General features: G+C 44.6%; 1 long non-coding RNA gene across 1 annotated transcript; it reads left to right on the forward strand.

Annotated features, from left to right (window-relative positions):
* Positions 1–26,201, forward strand: LOC113192998 (uncharacterized). The gene is made up of 3 exons (XR_003302088.2): positions 1–130; positions 744–785; positions 25,908–26,201. It is a non-coding gene; the product is annotated as an uncharacterized LOC113192998 (long non-coding RNA).

Genomic DNA, 26,201 nt, shown 5'->3' on the forward strand with positions numbered 1-26,201 from the left:
CCTTGATCTGAAGGGAAACTGCCTGGCTTGATTTCTCGTTTGGGCATCTCCTTGCAGACCTTTACTCATTGAACGTATTCTTATTTGCCTCATCCTGTGGAGTAGGAGGAATTAGAAGCCCGCAGTCCAGGTAGGAAGACATTGGAGGCTTTTAGAAGTCATTATCAAATACCGATCACCGAATAGTAATATGGCCGAACTTCTGCTCTCTACTCCTCCACCCCACCCTCGCTCTGAGCGTTTCTCCTCTGCTCAAAAACTTTCTGTAGCTCCCTACATTCAGTGTCCTAAGTCAAAAATTTCCCATCTCATTCATGTCCTAGTACAGGATATTCGTGAGACTTTGTGCTACACCTGGTGCCCCACCCCTACTCTGCTTCACCTGGCTAGTGCTGCAGGTGTTGTATGCCCCTGGCTGGCTAACTGGCCCTGCCCCTTTCACTTGTAAAAATCCTATGACTCTTTCTTTACTTCTTTCCTGATTCTCATGATTGGGTGAGGAGATTCATCTTAATTCCTTTGCTTGTTTTTCAAAATGAAGTTTCCTTTAGTGTTCTTTATTATTACAAAAGTGAAGCATGCTCTTTAGAGAAACATCAGAAAATACCAAGAAGCAAAAAGACCATAACTCAAAATGTTGCTCAGCAGAAACAGCCACAGTTAGCATATCATAGTTCTTGCTTTGCTCTATTTATTATCATTAGACATGTCTCATTGATTTTTTTTTTTTTTTAATGCTGCAGATGGAACTCAGGGCCTCCCAAAAGAAGAGATCTACCACTGAGGTACTTACTGTCTCATTGATTGATTCATTCATTCAAAAACATGTTTCCAAATCTACTTTATGTATTTCATTAGGGTATTTCATTAGGAGGAGGAGCTGTAAAAAAATGGACTAAATCCTATTTCTGTTCTGTAGGAGCTTGTCTGGTGCAGGAGAGAGACAGATAGACAGAAAAGGGAATGAGTGTGATATTTGGGATTGTGCAGATAGACTTGGGATCTCAGGCATCCAGAGGAGGGGACCCTGACCTAGTTGGGATGACTCAACTATCTCACAGAAATTTGCCATCAGGGAGAATCCAGGGTAAAGGCTGGGGCTGGAGCTCACAGTTGGTTGGAATAGGTGTTGGGGAGGTGAGGAAGAGCCCCAGAGAAGAGTCTGATTCCAGACTTTGCATTGGGATGTTAAGGGGCCACTGAAAGATTCAAACAGGATGTGGATAGGACAGGAGACTAGGCAGTGAGCTATATGAGGATAAGGACCATTGTTTGTATCTCCAGTCCTTGGTTCAGAGTTGGACAGAAAATTGAGATGTTGTGTTTGCAGAGGTGCAGTTGGGTAATGTGAGGGGGCACAGGGAGATGAAAGATGAACTGAGAATTGGGTAGAGATCTGTTAGGAGGGTGTTGAATAGTTCAGGTGAAAGAGAGTGAGAGTTGAAGGATGGTGGGGAAATGGGATGGAAAAATCTGACAGGGTGGAAGCAGGAGGGAAGAAATCAGAGCAGCAGAAGTCAGATTGTGGAGGGTTTCATTCACTTGTTCGTCCTGCATTTCTTTTCTTTTTCTTTCTTACTTTTTTTTTTTTTTTTTTTTTTGGTACTGGGGATTGAACCCAGGCCTGATGTACCACTAGCTACAACTTCAGTCCCTTTTATTTTTATTTTGTAACAGGGTCTTGCTAAGTTTTGGAGCCTGGCCTCAAACTTGTAATCCTTCTGTCTCAGCTTTCTGAGTAGCTGGAATTACAGGTGTGCACCACATCACTGGCACTAACAACACTTCTTGAGAGCTTTCCATATGTCATGTGTAGTGGCAAATGCTAAGGGTAATGAGATGAAACTATTGAGGGATAGTTAGCATAGAATAGAGAGACTTCTTAATAGATAGGCAGGTTCAAGCCCATGGAAAAGAGAGATGGAACCTAGGATCCAGCAAGAGTGCAGGGCACATCCTCAAATCAGCCTGAGGTTTCCCTCAGGGCACACCACAGTAGCTGACTTTTGAAGGCAGGGAGGTTTAGGGAAGTTAGACAGGTGGAGAGGGAATTCCAGGCACTGGGAACTGTATGTGCAAAGGCACAGAAGCAAGAAACCACAGGCAGCTGGCTCCTCTGGGGAAACTACTAACTGTGGGTGAGCTGGTGGGAGGATGGAGAATGAGGAAGGAAATGCAGAGCCTAACTCAGCCTAATGCCGAGAAAAGCCAACAGAGGAACATCAGTAATGCTTTACTTGGGTTACTCAGCTGAATCCAGTGTCCATTGAGGATGGTTCTACTGCAGTACCACAGTGCATCGAGCACTGGGCGGGGTGGGGGTCAGGTCGGGGAAGAAAACAATGTCCCATTATGCTGCTCTGGTCAGAGTCCACCTTTCTTGGAACAGGTCTAATAATTTTTTTTTTTTTATCTCTTTGTATCCCCCTCCTCCTTTTGTATTAAGCACTGTTGGGGCTTTGGTAAATATTCAGTTAACAATAGAAACAATTTCTTAGGGTTACTGAGTATCAAAGAAAATAGTTCACACACTTAGGCCTGGACACTCAAGAAATGTTGCTTATTGTTACTATTATTATTTACACTCAAGGAGCAATGAGAGGCAGCCCACAGTGCATTACATGTAATCAAGTGTCCTTGTCATATGACACATGTAATCAAGTGTCCTTGTCATGTGACACGTAATCAAGTGTCCTTGTCATGTGATAAGGGCATTGGACCTAGAGTGAGTAGGCTAGAGTTCTAGACTAGGTTCCAACTCCATGGTTTATTTTGGACTGATCAATGATTGACTCTGGGCCTCAGTGGTCTCATCCATACAATGAACCTTTTGGATTGGGAGATGTGGAGGTCTCCCTTCATTTTGGCATTATATGGTACCTAAGTCTCTGGGCCGAAGTGCTGCAGGCAGTGCTGCAGACAACCAGGGAAGGAGAGATGGAAAAAAAAATATGGTTTGATTTAAGTGGAAGAGGAAAATCTGGGTAAGCCCTTGAGTCAGAGATGAGGAGGCAGCCAGGCTTTCCAGGCTTTGTGGAGCTGGAGTGGGAAAACTTCCTTCCCAGGGGCATCCTGTTTATGGAACACCCCCACCACCCCACCTCTTGGGGTCCACTTTGGCTCTTGTGCTCCTCCTGGTGGTAAGATTTGAACATGCAGGAAACAGGCCGTCTAGTGATCAGTGACACCCACAGGAGGGGACTACTTATCCCTCTACCTGAGGTCAGTAGCTTTATAAGGCAACAGGCAGGATGCCTAGTCTTAGGGACGACCAAGACCCTCCCAGAAACCATACCAGTGGCTGTTTTGGTTCATCTTCACTTCTAGAAGCTTCTTTGCTGCTCCTCTTAGTAAGCTCCAATGCCACTGTCACTGGAGGGAGGGGCAGTCTGAGGAGTCCCTCCAAAAGGGCAGTGGGGACTTCAACTAGGCCTGGGAGGATTCTTTTTTAATATTTATTTATTTTTTTAGTTTTTGGCAGACACAACATGTTTATTTGTATGTGGTGCTGAGGATTGAACCCAGGCCGCACGCATGCCAGGCGAGCACGCTACCACTTGAGCCACATCCCAAGCCCTACCTGGGAGGATTCTTGACTTATGGCCCTGAAAAGAATTTCAGGACATGTAGAAAGCAAGACACAAGCAAAAGATTTACTAAAGCACAGCAAAGCAAATGTACATCCAAAAGGCGGGGTGTACACACCCCACATCTCTCAGAGAAGAGGAATGACACATCCAGAGTTGAGCTCTCTGACTTTGTATATAATTTTTCTGGGAAGAATAGTACAGGTTCCCAGGCAAGCTTTTGTGAAAATCAAATTCTATGTTAATCATTTGATATTTGGGGTTCAGAATGCTTCTTCCTGGTTGAACAGTCTAGTTATATACCAGTTGTGGGCACAATATGGAAGTCTTTGAATTTGGTGACATTTAAATTATGTTTTTGTTCTAGTGGATCTAGTACAAGCATCTGATTTAGTTTTGTTCATCTAGCTAAAGAGACAAGCATGGCTGGTCATGCTCATAGATCCCGGTCTCCATCCAGCAAGTATCTCTTTTTCTCTCTCCCAGTGAGCCTTCTTGTTTCTCTACCACCTCACAAAGCCCTCCACCATCACTCCTGTCTTTTCCTCCATGAATTACCTTGTTTGACTCTCTCCTGTGTGACTCATTGGCTGTCTTCATCTTCTAGTATGTGTGCTCCTCCAAAGTATACTTGCTTTGATGAATTTGTGTTCTCTCAAGCTTCTGGTCCTTCGCTGGCCCAGTGAGCCCTCTGTATACATTTGTGGAATGACTGCAAGAGAGAACATGTTCCTCAGGCTTTTGTCCTTGGACCTCTGCTTTTCTCTTAGCTCCTCCATTGAGCACCCATCTTCTCATATCATTTCCTTTGTTTGGCTCACCTCTGCATAAATTCAAGTCACGATACTCATTCAATAGCTCTTCAAATATGCCCCATCCTAGTGTCTGACACCCAGGAATGTGCCACTTTATTTACATGATATAAGGGACTTTGCAGATGTGATTAAGTGAAAGGATTTTAAAATGGCGAGTTTATCTTGGACTTTCTTGGTGAGTCCAGGATAATTAAAAGGGTTCCATAGGAGAAAAGTAGGAAGATCTGAACTTGAGAATGAGGTGTGAGGACAGAAGAAGAGGCTGGAATGATGCATGGCCACATGCCAAGGACCATGGACAGCCTCTGGAAGCAGGAACAGATGAAGAAATGAGTTCTCTCTAGAGCTGCCAGGAGGAGCAAATGCAGCTCTGCTAACTTATTTTAGGTTTCTGACTGGAACTGTAAAATAATTAAATATGTATTATTTTAAGCCACTAAATTTTTTGATAATTTGTTACAGAAGCAGTAGGAAATGAACACAGTTAAAATAAACATCAGGACCAGAGGTCCTAATCCCTGAGGGCTTCCTAAACCTAAAACTGACTTTCCTCTCTCTGGCCTCCTGTCCTCCCATCAGTCAGCATCCAAACCCCACCTCACCTGGGGCTCTTCCTCCTCCTTCCCCTAGCCTTGCACTGCTGAGAAAATGTGATTCTTCTTTCCTAGTATTTCTCATGCAAGGAAGTGCTACAGTTGCCGTCCTATTAAAAGATAAGGAACCAGACCTAAAACAGAAAATAGTGATTTAGTGTCCAAGGTCAGACCTCAGATCTTCCACCTGGCATTGGTTCTCATCTTCCCTTTTTGCCACTTTCCAGGGGCCACAACCTCAGAATTCATCCTTGACCCAGGCAACTGTTTTACCTTCCAACCTGTCTCCCTGCCTTTTACCTTCCAGTCTGCATACCTCATTGGAGACTCGGTTGCTCTATTTTCACCTATAACTTCTTTTTATTGCATTAAGCACACACGTACTTAACAAGGAACCTACCTATGTATAGTGTGAATTTGATCAAGGTTTCATGGATAGGTAGATGAGGGATTACATCTCATATGACAGCAATACCATTCTAAAAATACTTTTTAGATACGTCTTTCCTCAAACTTCATTCTGTGGCAGCTACCCTTGCCCCTTCTCCTGATGTTAAATGTAAAGATAGTTAACATCACCTTTTCATCATGCTTCTGAAACTTTGCTTGACTCTTTTCTGCTCATTTTTCCTTCTTAAAGACTTCCCAACTTCCCTTACTCAGGTCTGCTTCTAAACGATTTTCCATAGCACTTAGCACCTTCTCACAAAGTGGAGTTTTCTTCCAATGTGTATTGTTATTTATCTACCTCTTCTAGCTAGAATGTAAAGGCCATGAGCATGAGAAGATTTGACTGTTTTGTTCTCTGATGAACCCTGTGTGCTTGAAACAGTGTCTGACACAGCAGATGCACAATAAATAGCCAATGTATGAGAATCTAATGTTCTAAGGACAGCATAAAGACCCTTTGCTCTCTCCTCTTAACATCTATTTATAATTCTGTTCTCTCTTTGGAGATACTACATGAATTCCCACATCTGCATCTGTGTGGCCTGCCTCCTTTCCTAAGGCCCAGCTCCTCCTGGCCCTTCCTCATCTTATCCTACCCATTTCTGAGGCCAGCTCAGCACCTGCCTTCCCCAACATCCTCAGCCAGTCTGCTCTATGCCTCTTTCTCAGTGTGCTTCTGTAGCAATTTGTTTCCTTTAGACTCCCATTACAAGTTTTATCCTAGGTGGTAGTTTCATATGTATTTTTTTAAAAAAAATTTCCCTAGTTCAGCCCCTCTTGTACCTATAGCAGGTACTTTCCAAATGCTTGATGAAAAAAATATAACCCAAGGACCAACACTTAGATGGGCACACTTTATGTGCCAGATGAGATTCTAACTGTGCATATAAAAACTTATTTAATATGCAGACCCCTGTGAGGTTTACGGCTTGTCATCTCTATCTAATGAATGGAGAAAATAAGTCATAAGGAAGTTAATGAACTGACTAGGAAGCAGCAGAGCCAGGTTTGAACCCAGGTGGTCTGGCCTCAGAGCCTGGGTGCTAAACTACCTCTTCATGGGTTGAGTGGATGATTACTATTGACAGTACTTGCTCCCCACCCCCACAAGACTGGGTACTGTTATGTTGTCCAGCCTGGCCCTGATTTTGTGGGCTCAAGCAATCCTCTTGTCTCAGCTTCCCAAATAGCTAAGACTACAGGAATGTAACACTGCACCTGCTTCTTTTTGCCATTTTTGCCCTTTGGTTGTAAATGTGGTTTGAAGGGGCTGCAGGTGCCCTCCCAGGGGTCTTGCCATCCTTAAAGTTCTTCCCAGCAAACTGACACTCTAAGTCTTAGGGGGCTGATAGTAGGTTGTGAATTTGGTCTGGTCTCTGCTAGCATCTGTCTGTCCCTTCTGAACCTTCTTTTCCACAGCTACAAAGAGAGGGAGATCAGTGCTCTCTCTGCACCATTAGGATGGGGATGGGTGTACGTGCCCTGACAGGCCTGCCTTGTGCTCAGTGGTAGGTATTGGCAGCCCATGGGGAGCTGACTTCTGTTCTGGATGAGCTTCTGAATTCAGGAGGAGGAAAAGAAGGTGTGTGTGTGTGTGTGTGTGTGTGTGTGTGTGTGTGTAGTGTTTCCTCATAGGAGAACAGAGAAGTTATAGGAAAATATTATGGACTTGAAATTAAAAGTCAGTCATAGGTCCAAGCTCCATTTCCTCTTATAAAATAGGCTTAAAGAAAATGTGGCATATATACACAATGGAGTTTTCTTCAGCTATGAAGAAGAATGCAATTCTGTCATTTGCAAGAAAATGGATGGGACTGGAAAGCATCATGTTAGGCAAAGTAAGCCAGACTAAGAAAGCTAAGGGTTGTATTTTTTTTTCCTCATATGTAGAAACTAGAGAGGAAAAAGAAAAAAAGGATTGTCTTGAAAGTAGAAGGAAGATTAATATGGCAAAGGAAGAAGGCCAAGGGAAGGGAGGAAGAATGAAACTGATCAATATATGTCACGTGCATGTATGAATGTGTCACAACAAATCCCACTATTATGTATAATCATTATGCACCAATAAAAAATTAAAATCAGGTTTAATAGAATTCCTATGTCATTGTTGCAAGAGAATCAAAACTTTGTCCCTGAATATGGAAGTGCTCTGTAAAGTGAAAGGTGCTTATAAACCTAATTTTTAATCTGAATCTCACAGGATAGGGGTAGTGAACTTGGTTAACCTAAAATGTTAAATGGGCCCAAGCCTCAGATTCCTGAAGTTTTGGCCCGAGGAGCACTTTTTGCTCTTTGTAGAGCAAGCTCTCCAGCTTTTGGGCATCTCTGCCCAACATGCTATGTTTACCACATATTTACTGCACAAGTTCTAAGTGCTGGGGTAGACTGAACTCTGGTCCTGCTCGTGAGATGCTCTTCTCCTAACTGGGGATGCATGATGTGGTAGACACCAATCAGTGGACTGTAAATAGTAGGGGAACAATTAGGGGAGAGAAGGGCAGCAGATGTCCAGAGATCTGAGGGCATGATTTTGGCTGACCTTGGAGCAGCTGTAGCCACAGGCCAGAGGGGGCCTTTGGGATTAGTAAGCCCTTTGTCTGCCTCCCAATTTCCATACCACTCAGCTTGAGCTAGCCCTGAGAATATTCCACCCAAGGGCAAGTGAAGTCACTCAATCTATTTTGCTGACAATTTCTTTGTGTCTCATGGGATATTTGACTGATCCTCCAGAGACTGTAATCTCCTTAAGGCCTTGTCTTCCCCAATTCTGTCTGGGGTGGGTTGGATTCAGGCTTCTCCTAGTGGGTCAGTAGGTGTGTGTGTGTAAAAGCTGGGACTTGGGTGTGGGTTCAGAAGGATATACGTAATTGACATATAGTTATAGTTAGGATGAACTCGAAGGTAAGAAACTTTTATCACAGAGCTAGTGAATTATTGCCATGAATCATTGCTTGGAGACAATGAAGCCAGAACTCTTGCTCATGACACAGGAGTCCCTTGTTTAGCTTCTTCTAAACATCTGTCACCTGAGTTCCCTACTTCTGGCCCCTTATTTGATCCAGCTGGTCTGCTCTGTGCCCTTGTCCCCCAACTAAAGTTTTAATTTTGGAACCCTTTTAGGTTTACATAAAATCTACAAAGATAGTATAGCACCCCCCCACCCCCAATGTTAAGGTGGCATATTGGCCAAAACTAAGAAATGAAAAGTTTTGAACAATGAACAAGTTTTATTTTATTTTTCATATAATTTTACAAGTTTTATTTACATAGCATTTTTATAAGATTTGTAATATGTGTATGTAATTCTGTAACCAAATAATAAATACTTTCAAACATAGGGAAAAAAACTAAGAAATTGACATTGGTACCATCCTCTTAGCTAGACTTCATATTGCACAAGTTTTTCCACTAATTTTCTTGTTCTGCTCTAGAATTCAAGTTCCCACATTGCCTTTCGTAGTTTGCATTGCATTTTGTTCTCTGAAGACACTGGACTCATTTCCTGTCTCTCTGACTTTGACCCTGTCATTCGCTTTATCTGCAGTAACTTTCCTGTTTTTAGCCAACTCCCATTCTTCCTTCAGCAACTCCTCTCTTGGATAAGGGACAATGTTGGGAACTTGGTAGTATTAGAATTTGAGATTCTGACTGTCAACCCTATTAACTGATACTCCCATTTCCATATTCAAGATCTCATTTGGTTTTTATATACCTTACTTTTTGCAAATATGAGCAAATACTGTATTTGTAAGATTTTTGTCTCCATAGTGAAATACCTGAGCAAAGTAACTTTATAAAGAGAAGAGGTTTACTTACCTCACAGTTTTAGAGGTTGCTTGTCCAAATAAGAACTTGATATGGAGAGATTGTCCTGAATTATCTATGTGAGCCCAATCTGACCCCTTGGACCCTTAAAATTGGAGAATCTTTCCTGGTTGTGGTTGGAAGGAGATGTGACAAAGGGTCAGACAGACATGACGCAAACAAAGTGCTGTCTTTGTAAATGGAGGAAGGGCCACCAGCCAAGATATTTGGTAGCCCATAGAAACTGGAAAAGGAGAAAATGGATTTTCCCCTAGAGCTTTCAGAAGGAAGGCAAACCCTATCCACACCTGATCTTAGAGTGAGACCCATGTGTCAGACTTTTGACTTGCCAAAGTATAATATACACAACAAATATCTGTTAAATTTGCAATAATCTGTTACAGCAACAATAAAAAATTATACTATATCTTGGAGATATTTCCTTATTACTACAGATATTGCAGCAGTGTTAGTTCCTCATGGTTATACACAGGATATGGAGACTAACAGATCTGGGCTTGAATCCAGTCCCAGTCACACACTAGTTGAGCAATTCTGGACAATTTGTTACCCGTCTGAGCCTGCCTCCTCATCTGCAAAAGGGACTAATAAAAGACCTGCTTCACAGGGTTGCTCTGAGGATTAAGTCACATCGTGCATACTAAACATTTAGCACAGTGCCTGGCACATAGTAAAAGCTCAAGAAAGGGTGATTGTAAACACTATGATGAATTAGATTGTAATTATTATAACTAGAAACTTCCTCTGAGTTCCCCAAGTCTTATTGACCTCTCTTTGGACTCCTTATAGACTCAGGAGACAGCCCATAAATCAGCCCTTGGTTTCTGCACCAGACCCCTCTCTTATCTTGAATGCTGGATTCCCTTTGCCTGCAGGGCCCTGTTTCCCTAGGCAGTGGCCAGTGGGACTCTGTTTCAGTTGTCTTGGGGATGGTATTTAGGATGACATGTCGCCTGAGTGATTGCTCTACGAATAGGCGCTGGCTGTGACTGTTGTCACTTTTTCTGAAGTTGAGGTTTCTTCCTTTCCACACCAGGGTCATGTCACGGGTACAGCTGGACCCTGGCAGGTTCCCACGCTGCTCCCTTTGGCATAGACTCTTGGATATCTTAAGGGTCCCTCCGGATGTCCCCATTAGGCAACTTTTGCACTAGGTCAACCTTGCCCCATAACCCTGAGGCAGGCCTTTCTGCTAGTGGGGAGTTCTGGTTATCAGAAAAGTTGTCCTCCTTCACCAGAACCCCTGTCCACATCCTGCCCTCTGGGTCCACATGGAACCAGTGTTGCCTGGACAAAGAGATGTGGGAGTCTGTCCCAGCTCTGCCAATTCCTTTCTGGGTGGCTCCTGGTTATGTGAGGTTTTTTTTTTTTTTTTTTTTAAATTCTTTCTTTAGTTGTAGATGGACACAATACCTTTATTTTATTTATTTTTACGTGGCGCTGAGGATGGAACCCAGTGCCCCACACATGCTAGGCAAATGCTCTACCCCTGAGCTTACAACCCCAGCCCATGTGAGTCTTTTTTGAACTCTGTTTCAATAATCTGTTAAAAAGAAAGGAAAACACTTACCTTCCAGGATGGCCCTGGAAGGCAGCTCCTGTGTTGTAGCTGCCTGTTTGGGCTGCATCCCTCCCCTCCTCCTCTAGGCCACACCTTGGGTTCCTCAACAGCTCCTGGGGAGGATTATTGGAGCCATCTCTGAAACTCCAGGGGTGCAGTACACAGACCCAGCCCAGGCTCTCCAGTGGGGCTGGCTTCATCTGCCTGGAATCTTACTTCTGCTTCTGACCAGCTTTGCTGTCAGTTCTTCTCTTCCCTGCCCAATATCAAGCTTTGCCCTCTCTTCTCTGGCCTGGCAGCAGCTCAGGCCTTTCTATTCCCACCACACAAAACCCCATAGTCTCTAATGCTCTTGCTGGATATAGAAATACCACCTTATTTTTAGCTTTGGCCCTGGTCCATCTCATGGCGCCCTCCCTATATGAACTTGGTGAGGTCTGCAAGTTGTTTTCTCAAATCCTTAGAGCCACAGGAACCTCTCTGTCCACAACATTTACATAGGCTCTACCCACATCGCTCTCCCCACCAGTTACCCCTGTTGCCTCTGTAACTTGCATGACCGGCTTGTATACATCTGTTTCCACCACAAACACTCTAGAAAGTATGGCCTCATTTATTGTACCCACTCCCTGTCCCTCCCTCCAGCTGAGGAGCTTTCCCTGGAAAAATCAAGCTGAAGGGAACAAGGGAAGATAGAGGAAAGGAGCTGTTATTTACTTCTTGGCTGTGAGGCCAGCTGGGGAAGGTGTGTTGTCCCCCCAGTCCCTCTGTACACACATGAAGTGCCTTCCGTGGCAGGGTCAGCCCCCTGTCTGCTTTCTGAGGCAAAAGCAGTCAACCCAGAGATGACCACACTTGCCCTCTCAATGTAAACTCAAAGAGGAACAAGCAAATAAGCAACCCACTTTGGGACAAAGCATCTTAAACCAACCCTGAGAGAGTAAACTTGGGTTTCTAAGTAGAGATCTGTGTGTTTCCCCAGACGGGGTTCATTCATTTCTCTTGAGGCTAGCTGGGACTTAAGGCCAGCTCGGTTCCAAGTGTCTTAGCATGAAATCCACTGTCTACAGAGTTCTTTCTGGGGATTACTCTACTTCTAATCCTGAACTGGAAGTTTCTTGAGGCATGGACATTTTGTTCTGATTCTTTTCTCTCTCTTCTCTTCTCTTCTCTTCTCTTCTCTTCTCTTCTCTTCTCTTCTCTTCTCTTCTCTTCTCTTCTCTATCTAACCCAGGGCCTCATGTGTGCTGGGCAAGTATTCTGCACTGAGCTAACTCCCAGCTCCTGATTCTTCTTTTTATTCACAATTTCTTAGGGTAAAATTCAGACTCCTTAGGGGCTACGATTCGATGGTTCACCCCCCACCCCACCCTGCTTCCCAAAATGCCTGCTCTGGACTCTACACACCCATCCAGCACAGGCACTTGCTTTTCCTCTGCTTGAATTCTTCTTCCCCAGGATCCACAAGGCCATTTCCTTTGTTTCTTCCAGACTTCTGCTCCAACGTACCCTTGTCAGGGATGGCTTCTCCATTTCCACGTGACCTATCCCAGCACACCCCCAGGCTTTTCCTACCCTCTTTTGCTCTGATCCCTCTCATCTCCCCTATTATTGCTGGATGCAGTATACATTTCAGTTATTTCTGTGCGTATCTCCTTGCACTTGGACGTAAACTTCATGGATCAGGGGCTCTTCTTTTTATTTGCTATTTTATCTCCAGGGCCTAAGCCATAGTGTATGTTAATTCTTATTTGTGGAACACAGGAAGTGAGTGCTCAGTGTGAGCAGATGGAAACACTACTTGCAGAGGAAGCCTCCCAGCCCAGGCAGTGGGGCTCCTGGGTCAGTGGGCATGTTCAGGAGAGGGCGGAGGTGTCCTTCTGCAGGTGTCCCTCTGTGTATCAGCCAGGAAGGACACACAGAGCCTGCAGGGAGGGCTGGCATGGGGGCTCTCCAGGAGGCTGTGTTAGGTCTGGCCAGGGGTGATGGGTCCCTGGCTCATCTGCCAGTGGTTCCTGCCTTTCCCTTCCTGTGTGGTGAGTCAGCCACACCCCTGGGGAAATGTGCCAGGGAAATGGCCCCTGCCAGGAGTGCAGGAGGGCTAAGGTCAACAAAACAAGAACTTGCTTGTGCACTCCTCCCAAGCTGCCCACCAGAATGCCTGCTACAGGGTGAAATGTGTCCCCTTAAATCATATATTGAGGTCCTAACTCCTGTGCCTCAGACTATGAATTCAATTGGAACTAGGGTTGTTGTAGATGGAATTGGTTAAGTTAAAATGAGGTTATACTGGAATGGGGTGGGTCTCTAATGCCATGATTGGTGTCCTTATACAAAGAAACCAAGTGAACATGGATCAAAGTTGAAAGCATCATGCTGAGTGAAATAAACCAAAGACCAAAAGGACAAATATCATGTTAGTCTACTTATTAGGCACCTAGAATAGTCAAATTCATAGAGATAGAGTATAAGAGTGGTGACCAGGGGCTGCGGTATGGGAGGGTGCTGAGGAATTATTTTTAGTGGATACAGAGTTTCAGTTTGGAATGATGAAAAGATTCTCGAGATCATGAATATACTTAATGCCACTGAATTGTATAATTAAAATTGGTTAAAATGATAATGTTCTTTGTTACATATTTTTAACTAATTAATTAATTTGGTTTTATTAGGTATAAATGACAGCAGAATACATTTTGATTCATTGTACACCATTGCAGCACAACTTTTCATTTCTCTGGTTGTACACAATGTAGTGTCACACCATACGTGCAGGCATACATGTACCTAGGGTAATGATGTCCATCTCATTCCACCATCTTTCCTCCCCCATACCCACTTTCCTTTCCACCTTCCCCTTTGCTCCAAGTTCCTCCATTTTTTCCATCCTCCACCCTCATTGTGGTTTAATATTCACTTATCGGAGAGAACATTTGGCCTTTGTTTTTTGGGGATTGGCTTACTTTGCTTAGTATAATATTCTCCAACTCCATCCATTTACCTGCAAATGCCATGATTTTATTCTTTTAATGCTGAGTAATATTTTACTGTGTGTGTATACCACAGTTGTAACACAAAAACTCACGGGAGGAGAAAGAATACAAAGAGAGAGGCTGTGGCTGAGGAGAGCATCTACCTGCCAAAGAACGCCAAAGATGGCCTGGCCTGCAAAGCACCAGCAGGGCAGAGAGGCCCGGAACAGACTCTCAGCATCAGGAGGGAGCCCTGCCCACACCTTGATCTCTGCCTTCTGCTCTCTAGAACTGTGAGACAATAGATTGCTGTTTAAACTACCCAGTCTATGGAGTTTTGTTACTGCTGCCCTAGACAACGAACACAATGGCTCTCTGTGACTCTAGTGCTTCCTGTCGAGGTCCCCTGACTCCTGGCATTGAGGCTGGATCAGTGACAGGGGAGCTGGTTGTGACGACTGTCTTTCTGTTTTTGGCTTACGCCCCTCCCTCCATTTGTTCTTTGCTGCTCCGGCCTCCCTTGTCTCCTCTGTTCCCTGGTTACTAGTTCCATGTCTGTATCTCCCTCTTGACTTGTAAATCCGGGAAGCCAGGGCCTCCTGTGCTCATTGGCTGCTGTCTCCTCAGGCCTGCATAAATGTATTGGAACATTGGATACAAATGTATAAATGAACAAATCCATCAATCAAGGGGGCAAGGAAAGGGTCTCTTTTCCCTGGGCCTCATCAAGGATGTTTTGACAAAATATCTGTATTTAAACTAGGCAGAGGCAGTATCCCCCTCCCTGGGTGATCACGTCAGCTGCTCAGGCAGAGCCGTGTGGCCTCTCCAGGGCAAGGTTGCTGCTGCTGCAGACAGTCTGGCTGGCCTTCCTCAGGCAACCCTAGTGCTGTGGAGTTAGGGCCGGAGGCCTGGGGTAAAGCCTTTCCCCCAGGTTTGCTGAACTCACACCTGGCACTTGTTCAGCAATAGAAAGGCCAAGGAGAAAGGCTTCCATATTATGTTAGACAGAACCTGGAATTAGATGGAAGAAAAGAACACCCTTGCTCCCAGAAGCAAGCTCAAGTTCTAGAGCAGCAGATACCAGGGCATGCAGTCGAGCCAATCCCAGATCTTGGGGACCTCACAGTCTGACATGGAGGCAGACCAGTAAATGATCCCAGAACAAGGCCAGTGCTGCTCTGGTGAGGCCAGCTGTGGGAGCAGGGGAGATACTTTGAGAATGGGACTTGCTGAGGGCTGAATGAGGGAGGCCTTGAAGGATGAACAGGAGTTTGACAGAAGCAGGGGAGGGGTGGGGAATGGGGAAAGTATAACAGAAACCAAATAGCACCAGGCAAGAAGGGAAGATGGGAAAGGTTGATGTAGGTCTGGGGTAGCTGGGGGTGACAGGAGGTGACTAAAGGGGATAAAGTCCCAGAGAGGGTATGGCTAGTTAGTGAAGCCCCTGGTATACGCTGCTCTAGAACTTGAGCTTGCTTCTGAGAGCAAGGGTGTGCTGGCTATTCTGTGTGCTCCCCTCACCCTCAAACCATCCATTCTCTACCCTTCTCTGAACTTCTCTGTAGACTGCTTTAGTGGGCTGCCTTGTTCACTGGTTGGAGGAGAGAAAGTCTGGGATGTTTATCTCCTGATTGCCTTGTCACTTTTCTGGCAGTAGCTGCATTCCTCTGTGGTCATGGCTCCTGCCAGGTACCCCTCCAGGGTGGAGGAGCACCCTGGCTCCAACTCTGCCTCTTGTCAAACCGTATAGGCATTGGTGGCAAAGTCTTCCAGCTGTGGCTCATTCCTGGTGCTTCACCGCTCCTGGGTGGTTCACTTACCCATGCCCACTCCCTGCAAATCCCCTGTGTCAGACTCCCTTTAGCAAACCCCTTTGTATGTTGCCTCTGTTTCTCTGTGGAACCCTGCTTGGTACAGTAGGGGTGTGGCTTAGGTAGCATTTGGTGGGGGAAATGATCTTGGGGATGAGCAGATGAGTGGGGGAGACTTGGCAGGCAGTCAAAAGTCCAGGTGAACAATGGAAGAGTAGCAATTGGGATGGAGAGAAGGGGCCAGAGCTGAGAGGCACTTCTGAGTCAGAGTGGTTCAGCTTTGGGGACTTATTGGGTAGATGGGGAGGTGGGCAGGGAAGGAGGGAGCCCTCAGTTTCCACTTAGAAGACAGAGAGCATCATTCTCAATTGCTGTATGATGGACCATAGAATCTGATATTTCTAATTCAAATTCAGGACTATGAGGTTTTACTTGCTGTCTCCTATCCTAATACGTTTGTTGCCCCTTTCTCGCATGCCAGGAATTTCAGTTCTAAAGTATACCAGGAATAATAGAATTAATACACTGTCCCTGACTTAGTTTAGGTCTACATAGGATTTTTGGACTGCACAGTGATATGAGAATGATATGCATTCAGAAGAAACCACACTTCAGATTTTGAATTTTGTTTTTTTTTCCCAAGCCAGGGATACATGGTACAATGCTTTCTCCAGATTCTGTGCAGCTGTAGCGATTGTGAGGGGGAACACGAGGGACTCTACAGTGCACTGTGTTGCTGCAGGTTGGGGTTATAAAATGCCTTTTCCACTTATGATATTTTCAAGTCATGATAGGTTTATCTGAAGGTGATGCTGTTGTAAGCAGGGGAACATCCATGTCCTTATTTGCTTTCTCCCACGTTACATACACAGCTGTCTCAGAATGATAATACCAGTATTATCTTATGATATGATTGCTCACAATACTTACAAATTTAACTGCATTTCCTTTGGTCCTTAGAATGTATAGTCAATTTTGTACATTAGGGCCTCTTGGAATAGTTCTTCTACATTAGTATGGTCATGCCATACTAATGTAGGCTTACTTGTTTTATTTTGAATTTTCATAACTTGCTCTGTAAAATAAGATATTTTATAAAGCCAAGGGTTTAGTTCAGAGACAGAGCACTCCTCTAGCATGATTGAGGCTGAGGCCAAGCACCCCAAAAATATACACATGTCTTTATTTATATGAGATAGTTATTGTTACAAAGTCAAATCTACAAAATAAAGTATTAATAAATTTGCCAAAGAGTTAGGTTCAATTAGGTTCTATCCTGGTGTCCCCTCTGCTTTACTATCTCCATTAAGTTTATTATATTTATTTATTATTTATATTAAGTTTATTATATTTATACTTAATGTAAAGTATTTGTATTATTTTTAATCTCCTGTTTCTTTGATAAATGGAAGCATTCTGCTCATACTTCTCTCTATCTTGCCTTTTCCACTTAATATTCCCTGGAGATAACTCCACAGTAGTTTATAAAGATGACCTCATTCTTCATTTCTTTACTAGGTACATAGTTTTCTATTGCTTAGTTTATTCAACCAGTCCCTCACCATGGATATTGCATTACTGCCTACAAACAAATAATCGTTTCTTGTACATATGTTTTTCTGTCTCTTTTAATCTGTGGGGATAAATTCCTAGATAAGTTCTGGATCAAAGGTTAAATGCATATGTAGTGTTGCTAAACATTGCCAAATTTCTGTAAGTTTGTACCATTCTGTGTTTCCTTCAGCATTGTATGAGAGGGCCTATTTCTCTGTAGCTGAATGAGTACACTGTCAAACTTTTGGATTTTTGACAATCTAAAGGGTATCTTAGTGTAGTTTGAATTTGTATTTCTCTTAATGTAAGCAAAATTGAGCATTTTTTTCATAAGAACGATTTTCATTTGTTTTTCTGTAAATTGCCTATTTTGCCAGCCACCCTCCCTTTATAGGGTTGTTGGTTCTTTCCTTTATTTATGGAAGTTCCTCAATAGTAGGTAGAATGACCCTTCTCTACAGTATTGGAACATTCACAAATATTTTCCCCATTATCTCTTTTGCCTTTCTAAGTTCTGTGTGGTGTCTTCCACTAAGCATTATGTATATTGCAGTTAAATTTAACAACATTTTCTTACTCCTAGGTTACAAAGGAATCTACCCAGGTTTTTCTCAAGTCCTTACTTGATCTCTTCATCTTTAGGTATTTAGATTAATCATCCACTTGGAATTTATCCTGATGTATGGTGTGAGGAATGGATCCAATTTTATTTTATTTTTTTCTCAAATGGCTCTCCAAGTATTGGGCTCTGAGGTTGGGCTTTAGATACCAATGGAGTGAAATTGTTATCCAATTAGGGTAAGTTCAGGGAATCATCAACAAGACTACTGACTCCCAGTGAGGCAGATTACAGTGTGTGTATTAGTCAGCTTTGTGACCCTGTGACTAAAATACCAGACAAAAACAACTTAGAGGATGGAAAGTTTATTTGGGCTCACGGTTCAGAGGTATAGTCCACATTAGCTGACTCCGTTGCTTTGGGGCAGAGGCGAGGCAGAACACCATGGCTGAAGAGTGCGGCAGAGGAGGGCTGCCCACCTCATGGTGGCAGGGAAGCTGAGAGAAGGGGAAGGGGGCAGGGAAGATGCACCCATCCTGGGCATGCCCCAGGGACTCACCTCCTCCAGCCACACCCCCTGCCTGTAGTTACCACCCAGTCAGTCCATATAAATTAGGATGGACTGATTGGGTTGTAGCTCTCACAAACCAATCATTTTACCTCTGAGCCTTCCTGCATTAATATAGGAAGTTTAGGAGACTCCTCATATCTAAACAATAACACTATATTTTAATTCATTTTAACATATCTTATTATGATTTATTTCGGGTAGCCCAATTAGTTTTTATTCATTTTTTTCTGGTAAATAAAGCAGTGAATGAAAAAAAAAATTATTTATTTGCAGGGCTGGAGATCAAACCAGGGTCTTGTGCATGCTATTCTATTGCTCGACCACTGAGTGACACTCCCAGCCCCTGAAAAAATATAATTTAAGCTATTATACTACCGTGCATGGCTGCAGCGGACATCTCTATGTGTGCCAGTGAGGCCATCCAGCATCTGTTCACCCTTGGTTTAAACAGTGCCCCAGATTTCCTTTAAGAACCTAGTTGGCCCTACTCTAGCCCATATAGTTTGGGTCCAGCTCTCTGAATTGTCCCCAATTGGTCAGAGCCATTGTCTGTTTTAAGGCCACAGTGGTGAGTTCAGGGAAGGGCTTGTGCTTTAACTAGAGCTCAGAAGATCTGGAAGCAGGACTGTTTCTCAGTGGACTTGAACCTGGAGGTATCATAGCTGGAACCACTGTCTCCATTTTGTCATCACATGTAACCAGAGAAGTCACTCTGGGGAGGACGTCAAAGCTGAGCCATGTCTTTTTGATGTATGAACCCTAGTCAGGTTGCACCAGAAGGCAGCCCAGTCCTACTCTTGAACTTCTTGGTTGTGTATGTGATGATTTATTTGGTTTCTGTTTTTTTTTCTTCCTCTTACAGTTGAGAGAGTACAAATAAAACATTAGTCATCATTTTCCTTATTTTTTTTTGTTGTTGTTTTTTTAGACAGTACCTCAGGTGGAGAGGGAAATGGGATTTAGTCAGAGTATCACAGTGCACCTATTTAGGCTGGTTCCTTCCATCTTGGAGGCCTGGTGTGTAAAATAGTGTCAATCACACTGCCTGTCACAAAGCAAAAGCAGGAGAGGGAAAGTCCTCTTCACAGTTTACTTACTGTAAAAACATTACCCACTCTTGAGGGCAGGGACAGTGAGGTTTTGTTTTCTGTTTGTATGTACCACACAGGCTATTAAACGGCCTCACCCAAAGCTGGTGCTTGTGTAGTGAGCTAATCTGAACTAAACTGAATGCTTTTCACACTCATTCTTTCCATTCCACAGTGAAGAAAGTGGGGTCACAGAGAAGAAGGATCAAACCACAGGCCAAAGCAGGCCCAGGCATCCTGTCCCCAGCCTCACAATGACTCCAACAGGCAAGCTCCATCCCTCCGGGATGATGAAAAGACACTGGAGTGGGAAGCTGGTCCAAGGACTGGGTTTGTCACTACTCTGATGGGTGACTTTGGGCAAATCATGTCAGCCTTCTGGGCCTTAGGCCTCAGTCTCCTTGTCATTCACACAGATCCGATCCTCACTTATGAGTGTCAGTGGGTTCCATCTGTAAGTAATATAAAGTGTACAAAATTCCTTATGGGAGCATTTGCTGCAAAGTTCAGGTAGATTCAAAGTTGCAAGGTTACCTTGCAAGTCCCGTTTGGAGGTGCTGGATGAATAATAAAACTGTGGTGTTGGGGCATCCATGTAGTTTACTTTGGTGTTCTCAGGATGCATAATATTTCAGACAGAAGCTCATTCTCCTGGTGACAGAGGAGGAAGCTGAGGCCTTGAGAAGTTGAGTGACTTGCTTAAGGTCCTCCAGCTAATTAGAGACCTGGGCTGATTTCACACCCAAGTTTTATGACTTCTGGTTCAGACCTCTCACAGGTCCCAGCGCCACCTGTCAGGAGAGCCAGCACCCCTCAGAGATGGCTCACGGACGATGCTCCATGAATGCGGAGGAGCTGGCTTCAGAGGAGCCAGGCTGTCCTGGGTTAGTTGCTGGCCTGTTCACCCCCAAATGTCCTTGCTGTGGCCTGGCTGCTGGAGGCGCTGGAGGCCCAGGTTTCCCAGAACTTTGTTGGGGGGTGGTGCTTCTGGTGTTCCTGGTGGAGGTGGGGTGCTTTAGCAAGATTGGGTGACCTCTTGTGCAGTGAGGGGAGGTGGCAGACATGCTGTCTTTTGCGGGGCTGTGAGTAGCCCTTCCGGGCATTGTGCTCCCAGTGTGCCCCGGTCATGAACACAGAGACCAGGATGCTTTGTAGTAATCACAGCAACACCCTGTGCTTCCTCCAGCATTCCGGGAGGCTCCCGTGTGTGGCCTCTTCCAGGAGTTTCCCAGATGCCCCCTCCCTCCCCTTCCTCCTGGGCTCCATCCTCTTTAGGAGGAGGTCGCCCTTCCTATGTGACGTGTGGGCTTTGGAGGGCCTTGGCCACAGTCCTATTCCATGAAGAGCAGCCCTCCTCCCAGACGTTCTTCTCTCTTGGTCAGTCACAGCTAATATTTTCTGATTTAGGCATTGCACTACAAGCTTCATATATTTTTTTTTCTCAATAGTTCCATGACTTAGAAGCGATCGTCATTACTCCCTCCCCATTAATATCAAGGAAACCAAGCTTAGAGGGTTCAATGACTCACCCAAGGGCTCTTCAACAGGAAGTGGCAGAGCCGGGTCTCACACCTCAAGAGTCTTTGTATTTAATTTGATTTAATTTTAGGTACTGGGGATGGAACCCGGGGGCCCTCTAGCACTGAGTTATACTACCAACCCTTTATAGTTTTCATTTTGAAACAGAATCTTGCTAAGTCATTGAGGCTGGCCACAGACCTGTGATCTTCCTGCCTCAGTGCTGGGGAAGGGAGAGTCTGTATTCCTGATCCCTCTGCCACACTGCCTTATGTAAGCTGCGTGTTTGTGTTTTGTGCTTTGAAGGGGGATAAGAACGGAACATTTGAGTCTTTTAAAAAGTACTTTTTTATTTTAGAACAATTTGTGGTTTGTGGAATTATGGTACGGGATTGCTGTATACTCCATGCCCATGTTCCCCTGTTATTAACATCTTACATTCATGTGGCACATATGTCAGTGTTACTGTATCAATATTGATATATCATTATTAACTGAATTCCATACTTTATTTGGATTTTTAAACTTACTTGTTTGCTTTACAGAATGTCTCTTTTTGTTCCAGGATCCCATCCAGGGTAGTCCATTATTACTTACTTATAATTTCTTCTTAGTCTCCTTTTGGCTGTGACAATTTCTCAGACTTCCTTGTATGTGGGGACTTTGACAGTTTTGAGGATACTGACTAGGAATTTTGTGTTTCCTGTTTTTGTAATGAGTAGACTGGGTTGATGTGGCTTTGGGGGATGGCCACAGAGCCAAAGTGCCACTCTCATCACATTGTGTGGAGGGTAGCTACCATCAACGTGATTTATACCTGCTGATGTTGACCTTGGCCACCTGGCTGAGGCAGGGCTTGTTGGTCTCTTTACTATCAAGTTAACCCCTCATTCTTTGATGTACTCAAGAATCATTTTTTGAGAAATAAGAGGAGAAGACATTGTCCATTTTCCTAGAAGCAGGAAGAGAGGGCACAGGGTGGAGCAGGGTGATGCAGGTGTCCTGCCCCCCGCCCCCAAAACAAATTTACATTTAGCAATGAGGAGAAGCTGGTGGCCTTTGTGGCCCTTGATGCAGGAGAAGATCTTCTACTAGGATTGTGGTGAGAACAGCCAGAGACAGGAGATCCGTCTAGGAATTTGCTGGAGAGACTTGCAAGAGGATCCTCCCCTCTAGACTTGCATGTCATTTCTAAGAACTTCATCTTCCAATAAAGTGGTGCTATAATCTGACCCAGCTAGAGTAGAAGGAGACACATGCTTTTCAACTTGAAACTCCTATGTCTATGTCACTACTGGACCACTTTGCCTGCTCGTTCAAGATAAATTCATACATGTGATGAATCCAAAAATTATTTTGTGGATTAGCACCATTAGATGGAATTATACTTTGGGGTTAAAAGGGTTAATTTTGCAATGTAACTATTTAAAGTGGACTACATTTTATAAAATGTATGTCCTGGTAATCTCAAAAACCAGAAGTGGCTTGGAACCCCTCATGTGATCTCTGAGACACCTTCCTCTCTCAAGCACCAAGAGGCAGGTAAGGATAACTGAGGGCCCGGAGATTTGATGGGGCCAGAGCTAACCCGATTCTTATGGTTGTTACATGCCTACCCTTCTCTGTTCCAGAGCATGAGCTAACATGTGAGCTTCAGAATTTGGATAATTGATCCAAGAGGAGAGGCCCTGGCTATGGCCAGACTTTGGTCCCCATGTTGGGAAAATAAAGAAATGCTTTGGTTTGAGGTGGCTCCTTAGAGACCTCCTGTCTGTGAAAGGATGAAAATACCCCTAGGATATGAGCAACACAGCAGGTCCACCCATCAGTCTGTTGAAAAGAGCAAAGTTCTGTGGGAATGAAGTCTGGAGTCAGAAGTGTGTGTGTGTTGGTGTGTTGGCCCTGAAAGGGGCAATGGAAGGGCGGGTGCCTAGGACCTGCTTGTGAGCCTTCATGAGTTTGCAGAAAGCTGTTCTGGACATTATAGCTATTATAGTGGTGTGACCTCAGATGAGTCACCCCCATGAGTCAGTTTCCCCAGTTCTCTGTGACATGTAGACAGTCAGAATGGGGCCCTTTTGCTTGTCCCTCTACCATCTGCACTGTTCCCCTCCACCACAACCTCTGCTGCCAGCAGCCACCAGCCACCAGCGCTGCCCACACGTGGCTGTCTAGGATGCTTTAGGCCAAAGGCTTGATGTGGATTATATCTAATTTAATTCCCACAGCCCCAGGGGTGTTACTGTCTTCACTTTGTAGATGGGAAAATTGAGCCTCACAGAGGTTAAATGACACCCTGCATGTCCTGGGCCAGGGATGGGTGGGTGTTAGACCTGTGTCCTGCCTGTTCTGCTTCCTGCTTGCTTAGCAGGGCTTCAATAGATCAATCTGGATTAGACAACTTTTTCTGCAATGGTTATTATTTTAGTCTTAATGGGTCACATATGGTCTTTCTTCCTTCTTTTCTTTTCCTTGCATCCTTTAAAGATGTTAAAAACAAAACAAAACAACATTTTTAGCTAGTGAGATGTACTAGCAAGTTGCAGGCCATGGTTTACTGACCCTTGATAGTAGGCAAATGAAAAATGCAAATTACTCTAGGATGTCTCATCTTCTCAGACTTCAGATGGATCTGCAACCTATTTAAAAAACCCAGGGCTGGAAGGATGGCAGGGTTAGCTGCCTGGTCCAGGCAGATGCTGGCTTTACCAAGGACTTCATGCAATGTGGATACCATGACCCTCTGTCACACTATTCTGATGAGCAGTCCTTCTTCTCACACCTGCCCCTCCATTGGCCAGCCTTCCCTCTGTGGGGCGTCCCTGGGGTTCTGGCTTCTCCACCCTCTCACCATCGCAGTCTCTTTCCTTTCTCCTAGGACTTCCCTTCTCAATGGAGTGAGCCAGTCCCAGCTGGGGCCCCTGGCTAAGCAGCAGAGGAAGCTGAGAGAGTCCACCCTAAGCTCCTTGTACCGGGTCCTTTGTGTCAGGCTGCCTTGGTGGCCAGTGTGGAGCAGAAGGTGCTGAGACAGAATGAGAAGGGCTGGGAGCTCTGCCCACAGCCAGAGGAAGGAACCCGGTCTCTAGCAGAAAGCTAGGAAACCTCTTTGTTCTTAGGGCACCTCAGAATTAAGGAAGTTTTGGGAAAGGAAGCCTTGTGTAAATATAGGGGCTCCGTGTGTGCGTGAAGCAGGAAGGGGGAGTGCAATGTGTGCCTGTCACTTATGGCCAGCACCATTGCACCTGTGGAGGCAGCGTGGAGACAGCTGGGGACCCATCCTCAGCAATATAAAAAGTAGTAAAACCAGGCTGAAAACTGGTCTGAGTTCTGACACCATCACTGACCAGCCCATGTCCAGGTCCTGAACCTCTGGGACAGTCAGTTTCCTCATCTATGAGATGGAAACAGCAATATCTGTCTCAGCAGGTTGTTGGCCTTTACCCAGTGCTTACTTATACATCAGGTGCTATTCGGAGGGCTCTCTGTATACAGTTGATTGATCCTTATTGCTCATGGATTCCGTATCTGCAAACTCACCTTTTTGATAAAATCCAGTGTACTATCAACTTCGATACTCATGGTGCTTCCAAGATCATTCTCAAACATGTGCAGAGCAGAGGGAATTAGATGTGCACATTCAGGATGTGCACATTCCAGCTAAGGTCCAGCCAGGTAACCCTCTGTCTTCTTGTCTCAGTTCAGACTGTAAACAAGTGTTCTTTGCAAGGTCTGTTTGGTACCATGTGGTGTGTGTGTGTGTGTGTGTGTGTGTGTGTGTGTGTATGTGTATGAATCCTGGGGATTGAACCAGAGCCTCATGCATGCTAGGTAAGCATTCTACCACTGAGCTACATTTCCAGCCCTTTTTATTTTATTTTGAGATAAGGTCTCACTAAGTTGTCCAGGCTGCCTTGAATTTGTGATCCTCCTGTCTCAGCCACCCATGTAGCTGGGATTAGAGGCATGAGCCACCATATCTGGCTTCTTTTTGGGTGATTTTACTGTTTAAAACAGTCCCAAGTGTTGTGTTGATGTGTTGTCTAGGGCATAAAGTGAGAAGGGGGAGTGCAGTGTGTGCAAGAAAGTGCAAGAAAGTTGTGATGTGCCTTGTGAAGAAAATTTGCATGAGATAAGCATTGTTCAGGCATGAATGATAGTACTGTTGACTGTGAATTTAAAGTTAATGAATCAATAATATATATTAAATATGGTGTCTTTAAACAGAAACACACATTAAAACAAAGATATTCATCACTGTTGATGAAAGTGTTGTAACTCGAGACTCACAGGAACCTAAACTGTGTATCTCATTAGGAACTGGATCAGAATACACTAATTCATTGTTTACAGCAACTTTATAGAACATAATCATTGGGAATGAGAATCAACTGTATTAACTCATGTTATCATCACAACAACCATGCTCGATAAGTGCCTTGCTGTCATTATCATTTAATTTTACTGATGAGGAAAGTAGGCACAGAACAATTGCTAAGGTTTTCTCAGGTCACACAGTCATAGGTGACAGAGCTGGAATCAGAGCCAGGCAGTGGGGCCTCAGAAGGCTCCCTCAGCTGCCACACTGTTTTTGAATTAGCTAAAGCGACATGCAGAAAGCTTTAGAGCAGCAATCTTGTACACTGAGCAAGGCTCTGCCATGCAGGGCCTGTGGCCATAGTACTGGGCAGTCTCCAAGTCTCTTCCTCTTTGATGGTCGAAGGACCTGTGATCTCACCAGCTCTTCCAAGCCTGCTTTGCACTGTTGGAGGGCCCTGGTCTTCAGGTTGGGAGGAGGGGAAATTGGAAGAGATGAGCTGGGGAAATAGAGGCAGGGGGTACTGCTGGAGTGAGAGATGCTGAGGGCCTAGATGGTGTCCAGGGGAAGTCTGAGGCACAATGTGGCTGTCATTTCTCTTGGTTAAACCAACATGTTTAGCACTGTCTCCTCACCAGCTGTGGGCTGGCTGCAGGGAATAAAATTGTCTTGATCTTTTTTGCAGATGTGGAACTGAAGTTTGGATGTTATGACACTTTGGGGCTCACAAAGGACAGATCTCACAAGGACTGATATTAAGAATACTTCACGACTATATGGAGCAGACACAAGCCAGTCACCACAGAAGCTTTGTAAACAAGGAGGCCACCTGCGCCGGGGATGGTGTGTACATCAGGCCGGTCCCAGGATTTGTCCTGGCTTTTCAGTCTTGCCTCCTCTGCCTCTGTGTCACACACAGATGTGCAGGGCTGGAGTGGATTTTCTCCTTCAGCGAGAACGATGGGATTGTCTGCATTCC

Source organism: Urocitellus parryii, chromosome 5 (assembly GCF_045843805.1).
Source record: "Urocitellus parryii isolate mUroPar1 chromosome 5, mUroPar1.hap1, whole genome shotgun sequence".
Lineage (NCBI taxonomy): Eukaryota > Metazoa > Chordata > Mammalia > Rodentia > Sciuridae > Urocitellus > Urocitellus parryii.